Here is a 15,736-nt window from a genome sequence, read left to right on the forward strand (position 1 = left end):
TCATATTCTTGATGATTTCTTGATAATGGGCCCATCCAACTCTTCCACATGCCAGACTGATTTAGACAACTTCTTACAATTTTGTGCCCTTATAGGGGTTCCAATAAAACACGAAAAAACTGAAAATGCCACCCCTATTATTACTTTCATGGGTTTAGAACTAGACTCTTTGCTTATGGAAGCTCGATTGCCTCATGACAAATTGATTAAGCTACGTTCTCTTCTTGCCTCTGCTTCTAAATCCCGAAAAATCACTTTGAGAGACCTACAGTCTTTGCTCGGCTTGCTAAATTTCTGTTGCCAGGTTGTTCTACCAGGTCGTTGTTTCTTACGCCGTTTGACCGACCTCACCAGAAATGTCTCCAAAGCACACCACCGGATCACTCTATCCCGGGAGAGCCGAAAAGATCTCCACGCTTGGCATTTATTCGTTGATCATTTCAACGGCCGCAATTAACTACATGTATATATATAATAGTTTAGAACACTTTTATGGCATTTTGAATAAATGCCCTTTTTTCATTCAATCAACGTGTTTGTTTTTCCCTTCGTCCATACTAGTTCGTCTTAGACTGGTTTTTCGTTCTACCTAACCATGGTCAATATATAAATTTTCTCTATCAAAACATATGTCAGGGTGCTAAATCAGATACAATGAAACAACAAAACAGTTAGCTTTAGGCAATTGACACTTTCTTTGTTTGGTTATTAGCAAACCCCTAATTCGCTGGCGTTTGTCAACATGTTACAAACACAGTTGCATATTTCAAGTAACAGATATAAAAAACATCTAATAAATCAATAATTTTCAAAATGTTTTTTTAATCTGTAGAATTATTGTAAAACGTAGCATTATGGCGATGGGTAAATAAGCCCCCCCCCCCCCATTTTCAAATAAAGAAACGCTGAAATTAACAAAAGCATTTTTTTAACCAAAGGGAAATATTTTTTTCAAATATGCCGTACATTTATGTAGGTACATTTTGGCAACATGCATCGCATTAAATCATTTGTCTGGCCAAATATATACTAATGAGCTAATCACTATTTAATTCTACACCCTGTGATACTTTCTTGAAGTCAACTCGTTCACAAATAATTTTTACCTTAAGTTGTCGTTTTACAAAATTTGCTTTTAGCGTTAAATGTGAAATAGGACGCTTAAATCGTGTAATGCCACTTTATTCGTTTGACCGTAATACGAATCTTGACAGTCTGTGCATACAGACTGGTACAGTTGGCTGAGCTTATCGCCATCGGGATACAGTCTGGTACAGCAATGCCAAGGGTGGTTTATTTGCAAGAACATCACATCGGGGGGGGGGGGGGTGAGCTTTACCCTTTACCCTCGCCATCGGGTTACACCCATTCGGCGAGCACGCTACGTTTTACAGTATTTCTACACATTTTAATAGCATTTTCTCGTCTTTAATCGTAGCGTGGGTGCTTTGGACTATATATATATATATATATATATAAGTCATTCTACACAATATGTACAAGTCTCTGGTTAAAAATTCAATATTTAAATAATGTCTTAAGAATCTATCACATACGTATTAAAATCGAACACTTCAAATACATGAATAGAAATTCTACTGTACAAACATTTTTAGGCTCAGCCTACATTTTAATGAGATGTCTAAATTTTAAAATACATCACATCACGGGTGTTTGGGTTTTTTGTAAGTACGGGTAATTGTTGTTAAGTAGAGCGATGCACTCGTCGTGGTACGTTATTTGGTCACCGGATTTTAACGCGTCAAAGTGTCCCAAAAAACGCGACTTTTCGTACTATTCAACGCGCACCTACATAGCTTGTAAAGAGAAGGTAGTCTTGAAGATATCTTGGAAACGAAAATGCTAGGAGGTCGGCATTGGTCTTGTAATTTAGGTATCTCGATTTCCTACCTTACGCAATGACGAGTAGTATCACGGGTGTTTTTGTACGTAGATCACAGGTATTTCTTGTAATGTTGCTATTATTATTATTATTATTTATGATGCCACATAGGGTAATAACTTGACGTTATATATATATATATATAGCGTTTCAATTCGGGTGCTATATAGTTACCTTTTAAGTGAAAAATCATGGTCATGTAAGGACATAATTCATTAATTTCACTGGTTTTACATGAACTCTAGAACACTCGATTAATACATTCCGTATTGAATGTAATATTCCGTATTCACCATGTACATCAACGATGGATAAGACGTATAAAATACGTATAAAATATAAATACTCACCCTCCTATACCAACATCCTACTATTTGTTACTTTTAAATCACACGTAAACTTTCACCTGCTTAATTAACAAACTTGAAACATTTTAAGTGCAATGAATCATCTCCTAAACGCATCAATAAGATGGTGAAAAAATATTTACATTAAACCAACTACCGAGACGACTGAATGCAGTAACGTATTGCCCTAAATAAATATGGATTTAAATTCACATATTCTCATTTTTGTGACGTTCGTTAAAACGAATTTCTTCGTATACTATTAATATAAGATCAAAAAAAAAAAAACTAGATATATAGTATACCGAACGATGTTAACGATGCCAAATTAAGGTGCGAAAAGTCACATCGGTATATCCTTTTGTAGATGTACTGCTTGAAACTGGTTTATAACATTAAAGGTGCAAGCTATCCATTGTGAGTCACCAAACAAGACAATACAACCTGTACAAAACCTACAAAGTATACGCGCTAAAGCGAAATATCAACAAACTATTTCGCTAAAATGACCGCCTAAAGATTACCATAAGATTACGATGACACTTTTTTACCTGCGGCGCTGACATTGGCAGTAAAAAATTTAAGCCTTTGTCTGTTAAATGAAATTAAATGCGTTTGTAAACATACTAGAACAATATCTGTCATGTGTGTCCATTCCGGATAGAAAAAAACGACCCTCGGGCACCTGCGTTGCCAGGTAACGAGGCTACGCAGCGTGCTCGAGTGTCGGATTTTGAGTGATATTCTTTTCAAACTTAATTTAATCGTTCAGCAGTTTCGCTTCACACATATTCGCTTGGGTTGTTGCGAAGGTCAATGCCTACCGACTTTTAGTACAGTGATGTCACGGATAATTGTTTATATGTTTATAAGCGGTTTTTCTATTTCCAATAGATCAGGGGTGTTTTTGTAAAGTAGATCACACGACAGTTTTGATGAATTTAGTCACATTAAACGTGTCCAATGTAGATCAAGGAAAGCGACAAAGCTGCGTTTAGTTTCTAGAAAGAACACCAACGGAGAATGTAGGCGAATATGTGTGAATTAATTACAGGCATGTCGTAAAATTGTTCCAGAAACTGAAAATATATTAATTTGTTTCTTTTCAAATACAAACAATGTAGCGACAGGCTGTATAATGCCACGTGGTGTACTAAGCTGTAAATACCATCCAAGGAACACTATGTTCATGGTGTAAAAGGTTATCGTAAAGGTATCGGTGGCGAGTCGAGAGGTAAGTGTATTGGACTCAGAATCAGAGGGTCCCGGGTTCGATCCCAACACTGAACTTTATCGATGCTAGAACTTGTTAAAACCCAGGAATGGTAATTGGTTCTTAATTATATGTACACACAGCATAATTTAAACATTGTACATACGTTTGTCGCTAAAAAGCTCTCAATGGCTCATGTGGCAAGCTCTTTATTGTCAATGATTATTGCGACGATTAATCTTTATTTTTATCTTTTCATGTCCCAATTGACAAATGACGAACAAACACTTAATACCCACGAAACCAGTAAAGCGAATCTTAACAGAAGCTTTATCTGTATTGAAATGTGTCTAATTTATTGTTGTTGTAAACGTTGAGATAAAGCTTTTCGTTGCGCCTACTACGTTAAATCAGGTTTAACTTAGATATTGACTTTATAAAAAGATCATGTAGTATTTAATGAATGTTCGTGTTTTAATGCTGCATCATGGCAGGAAGTCACGCGTAAAAAATCTGAAGACGCTAGCGCTTATTGAAGAATTTACAAGCGAATATAGATTCCTTATATTAACATTTTAAACTATAAAAATAGTAGCTTTTTGTTATCGAATACATTGTCAATCCAGGGGCCGCAGGTGGGACTCCTAATAACATCTCTTAAAACATACTAAGCGTCTTCCGGGAGTGACCTTAAATGGGGTCTTGTGTGAAAGTGCGACACGCTGGTGTATGTTAAAGAACCGGGGTAGCTCTAACCAGGATAGCTATTACCGGAGTAGCTCTAACCAGGGTAACATTATGTATGAGCACAACGCTCCAATACCCTAATATGGCTAACAATCTTATAGGAGCATTCGTCAAATGGGCCTAGCCCGAGTGCGAGTATAAATAAACTAATACACTGACCACAACTTGACATGAAAAGTACGATTCGATTACTGCGGGTTACATGAACTAACTTGCTTACGGAGCCGGTATTGGAGGGGCAATGACCCAATTGAAAGCACTTTCGTACCAATGGTAGATTTAACAACTGAGCGTAGCAACATCATTTATGAAACTTATTTAATGACTCATGATGGAAAAATACAAACTGAACGACGCAATAATAAACATATAAGGATTAAGTGCATACACATATACGCTAAGGTAAGTACATTTTGTTAACAGGTCACGTTAATTTGATATTTGTTTAAAGTTATATTGTATAAATTTTGTAACGTACCTGTACACACTTGGCCCTCAACTATTTTATTTGAACATAAACATTCCACCTGTTGATTTGGTTTTACAAACATGAAACAGTATATTTTAAACTATCCATCTCCCAAAAGACACATAAACATATCCTGCGTTGGAGGAGAAATTATATGTTTAAAACCAACCGCCAAAATGATTGTATGCACTACATGAGCAGTAAATTGTTTTGCCTTTCTACTTCAGATAGATATAGATTGAAACTAAGGCTGTATTTTAAATCAGAACAACCCGCCTTGTGATTAAACATACAGGTACAACTATGCGGTCAATGTATGATAAATCATTGTGTCGTACTGTAACATCCTACAGTGTCCAAATTTGACAACCTAGAACGGCACTATTTATGAGCGAAGTGATATGGACAGTTTTGAAAGGTTTAAACAAAACAAGTTGATTTGATTTCGCCGTTTATTGAAGCGCTTGTGGACCATATCTTATTTTCATTCGTAGTAGTGTACATTTTATGCGACAGTTTGGGTGCGCGGCATTGTGAGCCTGACGCACCCGCAACCAGACATTGTCTGCCACATACATACACTTTTTATTTCAGTAACAAACAACATAGTATTATGAGTCGTTTAACCTAAATAAAGAAGTCTTATTATTAGCTCGTTCAATTAAATTAAGTCACTTAGAATTTTCACACAGTTTAAGATGCACACAAAGTAAAGCACAAAGGTTTATACAGAGAGAAAGAGGCTATAGTGTCTTTCACAAAGTTACACAAAGTTGTTACGTTATTGATTACTAATTCTTCACTATTTAAATGAAAACATGTACGTGTTTATATACTCCTAAAATGTGATACAGAGTTTGATAAAAATAATGACAGGTGATGGATGTGCATATCAGAACAACAAAAAAATGAAATTATGTGTCTCCAAGCAAATTAAATACTTACACAATGTCTGAAAGATCATTTAGTGATTATTTAGATCCTGTCTCAATCTAAGATGTGAGATGCGATAATTGATACTGAGGTGTCCTTAAAGGAATATCTTAGTTTCTGAGGAAATGCCATTTATATTTATCTCCCGAAGTAATTACAATTATTTTTTTATTTGTTAAAAATAAAACATATAGTCAGCTGAAAATGAGCGGTATAATATACATATGCGATCATTTAACGATCATTTAAGTTCATCTTCGACTGTGTTAAAGTTCCCCTTTAGGGAAGGTAATGCGTAGGGCACGCAAGACATGTTGCTGACGTTTATAGAAATATATACATGTATACATATGTAAATGCATGTACCTGACCGACACGCAAAAGCTGTACACATATTGTGTTAACTACATGTATGCTGCATTGTACATCACCATTTTATTTTTTGTTGTTGTTGTTGTTGTTTTATTTAAACATTATTTAACCCTTCCATTTATAATATGTTTATTGTAATAATTTGTACATAACTTGTATATCTTCAGTAATGGAGGAAATAAAGAAGATAGATAGATAGAAGTATTGGTTAAAATGTTAATAAACCCTACCTGTTCCTTCAGAAGGGGCCATAGGTTAGCTTTCCCTATCCCGCATAGCCTACCTAAAATCCTAGGATATTCACATATTTACAGAACCCCTAATTCAACCCTTTTCTATGGAAGTTCGCAATATAAATCATATACCAGGCGACATAAGTTGGGGTATTTGGATGAAACTCCTTGTGATTACGTCATGTTTAATAGAAAAACAATTCTTATAAGGACAATTGCACATTACAGTCGGTAGTTCATGTTAACCTTTTTATAAATGAATTCGGGCGTCGTATTCAGAGATGTTATCTGCAATTTTGAGTCTAAATGGAACGCAGTTAGAGACTCTGCTTGAAATAGTGTGCGAAAAAAACATTTCATGTTCAGCTCTTCTAAGAACGCTTACAAAATTAGAGTCTAACAAAGAAAACAGTTTATAAAACAGTTTTTCTCTAAACCAATCCGTGCCATTACAGTTTACAATAAGGTGTCGTGCCAATACAGATACATGAGATTTACATATTTTACACGTGTAGGGTTTATAGTACTATGCGATTAATACATTCACCGAGCTGATTGCTTGTATTTATTACATATCTACTGTCGGCAAGCATACAAAGGTTTGAAGGTGCACTGCTATCATGAATAGCAAGAAATCGCTAAAAATCTTCATCACGTTGTGTTCCACCTTTTCATGCATTCATATAAAACTTAAGTTAAAATTAACGATTTTCTACCAGCTATACTTACTAGGTAATGTCGCGGTTCGGATATAAACCCGGTTTAACCATTAAATAGTTGATGATAGCATACTTAATAAGTAACGCATGACGCTGGGTATGAATCCTCGTTGATGCTTGTATACTCTTAACAAATTTAGTACGTAGTTAGATAAAGTTGAACACCGTTAATCCGAAATCGAACCCAACGAATTATTTCGGAAAAGCGATATTTCGGATTAACAATTTTCAGAAAATGACAGCGTTCGCGAATTACAGTATAGATGAGTGAAATCGGGACCCAAAAATTCATTTCGAAATAGCGATAATTTCGGATAAACGGTGTTCAGAATAGCGGTGTTCAACTGTATTCATCGCGTTGTGTTCACTGGGAATGGTGCATAACTTTTCTTGAAACATTAGTTTGCGCTTGTCCATCTCCAGCTGTAACGAGAACCGTTATAGCAGGCTCAATGCCATATAAGTTCGGGTCCACGTTAATAAATGTTGTATACAGTTAGCTGCTAATGTGATGTATATTTTAAACTTTAGACGATCATTCGACGATATGTCATGTCAGAATTTGGCACGGTATAAGACTGTAGGTAAACATACTAAGTGCTAAGGGGTAGTGGTCTTTTCCATTGCGAGGAGTGAAAATAGAGACGCACACCCTTTTCTGACTCGTTCGTCATTTGCTTTGGTGCATTTAAGTCTTCTTTCAATTATGATCCCCATGTGTTTTGCTGTTCCTTTGATGGTATGATCACCGAATTGCCGAATTTAATTTCTTTTTTGCATTATTGTATTTGTAACAACTAAAATTAATTGCTTTGTTTTTGTCAGCATTAAAGTCATGTCCCCACGTATAAGCATATTTTCTCAACATAAATGTTGTTTTTTTAAATGTTGTTTTATTTCCACATAACAGTGTTAAGTCGTCGCAAGTGTTGGAATACCGCAATGAATACTCTTGTTAAGGGTAAGATCGTTGCCGGTAGTTTCTGTGTAGTTCAAGAGACCGTCTATAAGAAGGACATTACACCAAGTGGAAGGTCCCCCCACCAGCCGATGCCTTACATCAAAATGGTTCGAAACTATCACATTAACCATCACGTATCCTTTAAAGGCACTGTACATGTTTGCAGGCGTAGGAACGTTCCTTTTATCCCAATTTTTTTCATTTTAATGACCATTATCGGCTATTGACTATAATACCTTTTATAGAATATATTTGTATGATTTCTTTAACAGGGACGTAACTCGTATTTGCAAATTTTGTAATATCGTTGGAGTTATGCCATGATGACTTTTTTTGTGACGTTATACGACATGTTTTCAGCTCGGAACAAAATGGCACCCACCCATCCGTCAAACCCTTTAATTCAAATGTTAACAGAGTACGTAAATGTGCATATGTCCGTCTTCTTTACTTTAACTTTCAGAAACCTCAAAATCAACGGCACCGATTCCAAGCCAATCTGGTTTCACCGGTTCCCGTGTGATGTCGCCACAACAACCCATCAGGCAGTCGACTGACGTTTGAAACTATGAACTTCGCCATGTTTTTATCACGGACATAGTATAGAACAATTTTCTAGTCTGTGTTAACGAAAGAACTAACTCATTTAAGATTACTTTGCGATATTGGCGAATTGTTTTGACAATTAATCCATGAAAATATAAAGTTCATATTGGAACAATTCTTAAGTGATAATCATTACAAACAAATTGATATAATCGTCTATGCACTGAATACCTTATCCATACTGTTTGGAATCACCAACAGAGTATATTTCTTTGTCGTCTGTACGGTTATTGGTATTTACGGCCTTGGACTTGTTGGATTACAAGTCAATATGGTTTGTTCGATTCATTCATTATATCATTATTGTTTAAATATTGAATTAGTAGTTGCATGCTGAAACAATGATTGCAATACTGATTGACATTTGATTTATATAATAATTGATTGACTTTGAAGTTTGATTATTAATAATATTTATTATTGAACATTGAAAACTGTTGTCGACTGCCAGGCCATATTCTTCCAAATAATAAACTGTTGTATGGATACAAGTAATGTTGAATTTATTTCGGAGATACTGAGTATTGCACTGTGTGGTACATTGTTAAAAGCTCCGGCGGTGTCCAGTAGAGCCGCTTAGGCGTCGGACCCTAGTTCGAATACCTCGTATATCGATTTTTGTAGGTAGAAGGTAGCAGCAAATTAGCTGAGGAGCTTCTGGTAAGCGTTTTGTTATTTATTTGGCAGCTGTACATTATGTATATAGCACAAGTGCTATTAACTCGTCCACATTACAATCTAAGGTATCAAGAAACTCATTGTTATAATATGGCTTTCGTTTTGGAGAAATTCTATTTCTATTTTAGAACTTTCCAAACTCACAAGCTATATCGTGGGATTTGCGTTTATTTCTTGTTTCCGACTGTATTTCATTGATTGGATTTGGGCGACTGACTTAATAAGCTTGCGAGTTAATTTACAGAACAATTTTATATCACAGTTGGCAGCCCAGTTTAAGACATTAAAATGTTTTTCGTTCACTCTAAATATTGCATATTTCTGTTTGTTGATATACGCTCTATGTTTTGAACTGCTCGAAGCAGACATTTTCATTTCCTCTTGGTCTGCCCTACGATATCAACTTTAAGCGGCAGGTACGCTGTGTTTTATGCGTTTGACTTCTTGGTTCCAATATGGTTTAGATTGCTTGATATTATATTTACTCAAGCTTACACAATTCTCAGCAGCGCTGATATTGCTGTTCATTACCTGGCTTTATAGATTATCTTTGCTGCGTGTATCATGACATATTACAATAAGATCTATAGCAAAACGAATATTAGTAGTTTCTTCCTATATATTTCAAATTGGTAGGTATACGGTAGTCCAGTGGTTTTCCAGTTCGTTAAGCTGTTTTTACTCAAAAAGTCAAGGAAACAATGCATTCTTCTGTCGCTACAATTTTAAAACACTGACACCGCCTTTACCATAAGGAGAATCTATATCTACAACTTCACAAACAGTTATTTCCCAATATGAGGAATGCACCGTATTAAGAAATCCGTCATAGTTTGTCTTCAGGTTATGTTCGCTTATACAAGCAATGTCAATGTTGTATGATTCAAGTAAATGGCTAAGGGATCCCACTGTAGACATAGCGCCACGGACGTCCCAGGTGAGGATAATGCACCGTGGGTATGCCGGAGTGTCATTTAAGAAGTTTGTAACGCCGTCTGCGAATGCCACTTCCGGCAAACATTTTATGTGGCCTAAAGCGTTTATTTTCAATCGTTTTGCAATCACTTTTATAAACAGTTAGTCTTGCAGCTAAGCCCCCGCGATGTGTGTCAATCAGTTTTATTGAATCGGTAGTTATTTAGTTTTCAATTAAAAATTTAGGGTACCGGCCCTGTTTGAGTTTCTCGATATCCCGCCAACGTAATTAAGTTGTGTACGTCGCGGACGAACGCTTTCGAATACCGCTTCTTCGAGTTCCTCGTCGTACTGCCCCGAGCTGTTCGAGGCTGCAAAGTTCTGCGTTATTATCTATACCTATCTATTCTTCTCAGTTCAGCACCAATATTTATTTAAGGTTATTCGGTTTGCTTTAAAATTTACATTAACGTTGCAATCTTATGATATAGTGTAACGACAAAGATTATTTAATGAAACAAGGCCAAGATTCTAAAGCGTACAAAGGTATCAGAAATATACTACACTCAAACACACACACAGTTTGATTCGGTGTAAAAGATACAGTCACTGGACGAGTGAGAACTTTCAGTTTGTTCTTCACATATCATATTTGTCCGTTGGCGTATCGTAAATAATATATATTGATGAAAATATGATTGCAAAAGCAGATGTCGTGGCAAAATGATGAACATTTATACTTTATATACTGGATAGACGACTACCTTAGTTGCCGCTTGGTTTAAGTTGTAGTTTACTGTACCTTTATAAACGTGGCTTTCTGGTCTATATCCATTCGGAAAACCTCTGCCATTTTCCATTGAAAACAATCTTGGATGTAGATGGACGCTTTACAATGTCAGAAATCTTTACATTTAACTACACTGTAAGTAATGTTAATTTAGCAGTTCAACTTAATGACTGAACTCTTGTGAATCTTAATAATTTATGCAATAAAGAAACATCACTGGTAATCAATTTAAACTTAGATATAAAATACATGTTAAAACACTAAATATTTTTATATGTTTAAACAATTTTATAAACTAATTTAAATTAGTAATCCTATTAATTGTTATTTTAATATTTAATTGTAGAAATCGAAGTTCAGACTTTAAAGAATTATTAATTAATCTTATTTGGCAGCTATAATAACAATAATTGTTACTACAATAACATTTCTCAAAGCTTAACCATAAATTATCAAAGTATTTATTCATAATCATATGATTTTCCAATAATTAAAACTAAAGTTTATTAACCTCAGACTTCTAGTGCAGCAGTTCTTGGAAAACTGGGTAGATATCCATTGTTTGTTAAATGTAAGGAACGTGCACTAAGGTATTGGTTAAAAATAATGAAAAATACTGATAACCCTATATATATGTTTTATTCAGAACAGTTACAAGTTGTACACTTAAATAGAAATCATTCTTGGGCTTTTGCTTTAAAAACATTGTTAGACAACATGGGATTCAGTGATACCTTCACAGCTTTCAATAATGATGTTAATTACTTACCTCTGTTTAAACAAAGATTGTATGACCAGTATAAACAGGAGTGGAACACAACTGTAGCTAGCCAATCAAAATTAGATTTTTAAATGCTATTCAAAAGTGAGCTTAAATTTGAAAAATATATTGATGTTATTAATAATGATTATATTAGAAAAGAAATGTCGAAATTACGTTTGTGTTTTCACTCTTTGGAAATTGAAACGGGCAGATATCTAAATATTGATAAAAATGCTAGACTTTGTAAATGTTGTAATTTGAGAGTAGTCGAATCCGAATACCATTTTATTTTATGCTGCCCACTTTATCGTAATTTAAGACTAAAATATTGTATAAATGTAGCATTCCCTATTATTCAAAAGTTTATTAAGTTAATGTCGTGTGAAAAATCAAAAACAATTAGAAATGTTTTTAAATATATTCATCATGCTACGCTAAATAGACAAGAACAACTTGATAATATACCTGCTTCTTAACTTTTGCTTAATATCTATCTATATGTTCTTTAAAAACATGTACTCCTTATAACTATATATGTAATTGTGTTATAAAAAATATCATTCGGCCGTCTGTACAATGTTAAATATGTTTAATGGCCAAAGGTATTGTTATATGCCGATTTGTCAATAAACTTTGAAGTTGAAGTTATTATTCAAATTTCGATCTAATTAAGAGAAATGTGAATGTAAACACCAAGTATATCCCCCCCCGGTTCAACGGTTTAATTCAACTGATTAATTTAATCTTCAGCCACTGGTATAACAGAAATTTAATCATAAATTTCATTTCTACCAGCTGCATATGTATATATTTATCACAATTAAAAAATAAATATTTCTTTATATATTATCAAATATCTATCCTATTTTTATATGTATATGCTACTACTACTACTACAAACTACAAATAATTTAAACTACTTGATGATCAAATAATTGTATTATTCAATCAACTGTCAACCTAAATGTTCTCCACTGTCATGTATAATGTACAAACAGAGTCTGTGTCAGAGTTCAATGTCAATGTCGCAGGTCAACCAATCACAAATGCAGTAAGGGGGAAACTCTTATGACGTATGCAATACAAAAATAACTTCTGAATTAAACCGTTATGATAAATGGATTTTTTTAAAAGAAAAGAGGGCAACTGCTATATTTGAATACTGTTTAAACAATGGTACTCACACGCTTTTGTTTAGGAAAACTGTAAATATGACCACTAGATAAAATGTCACTACATTACACAATGTTCAGTGTTCACTTTTTAAAACATGTCCTCCTGGTTCCTATCCTGATGTACTACCAACAAACGAAAACGTCCTAGGCTCCAAAACGTTCCTGGGCTTCCACGACCGTATTGTCCGAAGTTCCCACGCCCAAAGCGTCCTAGGTTCCAAAGTCCGAACGACCGAAACGTCCTCCCAATATATAATATTGAGTAAATGCCCGTCACTGTTCCTCCCTAGCACTAATATGACTGTTCTCAACCATACATAAAGTCATTAAGTTTTCTATTTGAAAACTCTTCCTCAGCTCAAATGTCTTGTAACACTATGCAAGTTAAGTTCCATCCTGAGGAATTTGAAACAATTAGATATGTTTTCGTTGTATAATTTTTTAAGGAAAGTTTAGAAACAGACTGATATAAATGTAACACTGGCACTTAAATGTTGCTAGAATAAATCATATGGTTGGGCGCCAATATTTCCGGACTAACATGTCGGTTCAAGGTTCAATATATTCTAGAGTGGTGTTCAAAGTCAATTCAAAGCCGATCACACTTCAACTATTTAATGCAGTGAAGATATCCATATCAAGAGTAGTATAATATGACGTACTCTGAAAAATCAGAAATAACAATCATAAGCATAATATAAAGAATTAATACATAGCAAATCACATAAATTATCGATAGAAATAAATTAATGTCTTCTAAATTGAATATAAGTCAAAACAACTATTCAACTAAATTGAATAGTTTCGCTAAGGCTGTGATCATTGCTAAAATACATAGAAAACTATTAAACACATAAAGCACAAGACTAACACAGCAACAACACATTTAACATAACGATTGTGGATCGGGTAGTCTATAACTATAACTCTGCTCTCTGCAACACACACACTGTGCCCGTGTTAGTCTGTCTGGTTGTAAAAATAAGACAGGGATCAGTGCACATAAGAATGTGATATCTTCATGCCAAGAATACACAATATACATTTGTATGCCGCCATGTTGAATTGTAAAACAATGCAATTACTATAATTTAAATACAAACAGCAATACAACTGCAATCATAAGAAACTAGAAATAATACCATGACTAACCTCTTGAAAGTATTGCATCATCATATAAAATATATCAAAATGATTGTATGCACTACATGAGCAGTAAATTGTTTTGCCTTTCTACTTCAGATAGATATAAATTAAAACTAAGGTTGTATTTTAAATAAAAAAAACCTCGATTTGTGAATAAACATACAGGGACAACTATGCGGTCAAGGTTTGATAAATCCTCGCATCTTACTGTAACATTCTGCAGTGTCCAAATTTGACAACCTAGAACGGCACTATTTATGAGCGAAGAGATATGGACAGTTTTGAAAGGTATACACAAAACAAATTGAATTATTGGTTTATTTCGCTGTTTTTTTTTTGAGCGACTGTTGACCATACCTTATTTTTATTCGTAGAAGTGTACACATGCCCGTTGACAAAATTGTATTCTAAATTGCTGCTAAGCATTAGTAAAATGTTAATAGACCAAACCTGTTTCACCGAAAGGGATCATAGGTTAGCCCTCCCTATCCCGCATAGTCTATGAATAATCCTAGGATATTAGTTTAAGTTTAGTTGTATTTTATTGTATATAATATACGCACGTCATATAAATCATTTCGACAAACACTATAGTTATACAACTGGGTTGGGCCACAAGTTATAACAACGTTAGAAATTGGCCCTCCCCGCAAAAAGGTAACCTTGACCGCATAGTTGTACCTAGGATATTCACATATGGCATCACCTAGAACCAGGTCGCAACTGCACAGTGAACTAGGTCGCTATGGTCACCTTTTTGTTTTAAGGTTTTAGCACCATAATCTGTAATAACTGTGTACCATGTTGGCATTGGTTATTTACATATCTCATCAACAAAAGCCAGTTCTCGGCTACACAGTGACACGGCCCGCATGGTCTGCTTGTTTTAAGGTTTCCGCACGATAGTATTTATATATTGGCTAGATACAATATCGGCATTTGGAGTCTTGTTCATGCCCCTATCTCAAATAACCTGCCTCTATCCGAGGATATTCACAGTACCTATCCAAGGTCTAGCCTACATGATGACATAGGTTGCTATGGTCACCTTGCTCATTTTAAGGTTTCTGCACCATAACAAAGCCGATTTTAGGCGCCCTTGTTATCGACTGAACCGGTTTTATTGTCGAGAGTGGATGGCCCTCGAGTGCACCAGCGCTTTTAATCGATTCAAATCGATTACAAAAATCGATTGCATGGGGTACCGACTTTACGCGTTTTGAGCCCTAAATAGAGCTTTTTGGTGCGCACTTGTACGCCCTCGAGCTCGACGGAACCGGTTCAATCCGGTTTGGTTGTCGAGTGTGCATGGCCCTCGAGTGACTCACGTTTATATCGGCTACACAGTGACATCGGTTCCTATATCAGTATTTGCGGTGTAAAGAAATTTGGAGCCTGTTGTATGTCCCTTTTCCGAGCCTACCTAAAATCCTTGGGTATGTACATATTATTTAGCAACTGGCCAGGTCTCGGCTACACGTTGACAAAATCTCTATACTCCCCTTGCTCGTTTTAAGGGTTTCCACACCATAACAGCGAATGAAAATGTGGCATTAAGGCATAAGGAGTCATTGTATTTCTTGTTTTTATAGCGCATAGCCAGCCTAAATACTCGGTTATTCACATGACACCATTACCTTTGGCCAGATGATACAGTGGTCAGTGTGTGTATACCACGTGACAAATTACGTCATTTCCACCTGAAGAATTACGTCACATAAGCTATGTCCGAAGGCAACATTTGCTTAAAAGTAAGACTTAAAACA

The 15,736-nt window shown here is 35.2% G+C and overlaps 1 protein-coding gene across 6 annotated transcripts in view; it reads right to left on the bottom strand.

Annotated features, from left to right (window-relative positions):
- Nucleotides 1–12,852, bottom strand: part of LOC128203574 (polyamine-transporting ATPase 13A3-like) — a 42,585-nt gene extending 29,733 nt beyond the window's left edge. For 3 of the 6 annotated variants that reach the window (XR_008255980.1, XM_052905048.1, XM_052905043.1), the window contains exon 1: nucleotides 2,254–2,337. The gene's annotated coding sequence lies outside the window, so the exon portion shown is untranslated. Of the gene's footprint in view, nucleotides 1–2,253; nucleotides 2,338–2,555; nucleotides 2,575–4,688; nucleotides 4,901–12,833 lie in introns of those variants that run through there. The other 3 variants (XM_052905046.1, XM_052905044.1, XM_052905045.1) reach the window with 3 other exon arrangements.
- Nucleotides 12,853–15,736: the final 2,884 nt, after the last annotated feature.

This window comes from Mya arenaria, chromosome 9, assembly GCF_026914265.1.
Source record: "Mya arenaria isolate MELC-2E11 chromosome 9, ASM2691426v1".
NCBI lineage: Eukaryota > Metazoa > Mollusca > Bivalvia > Myida > Myidae > Mya > Mya arenaria.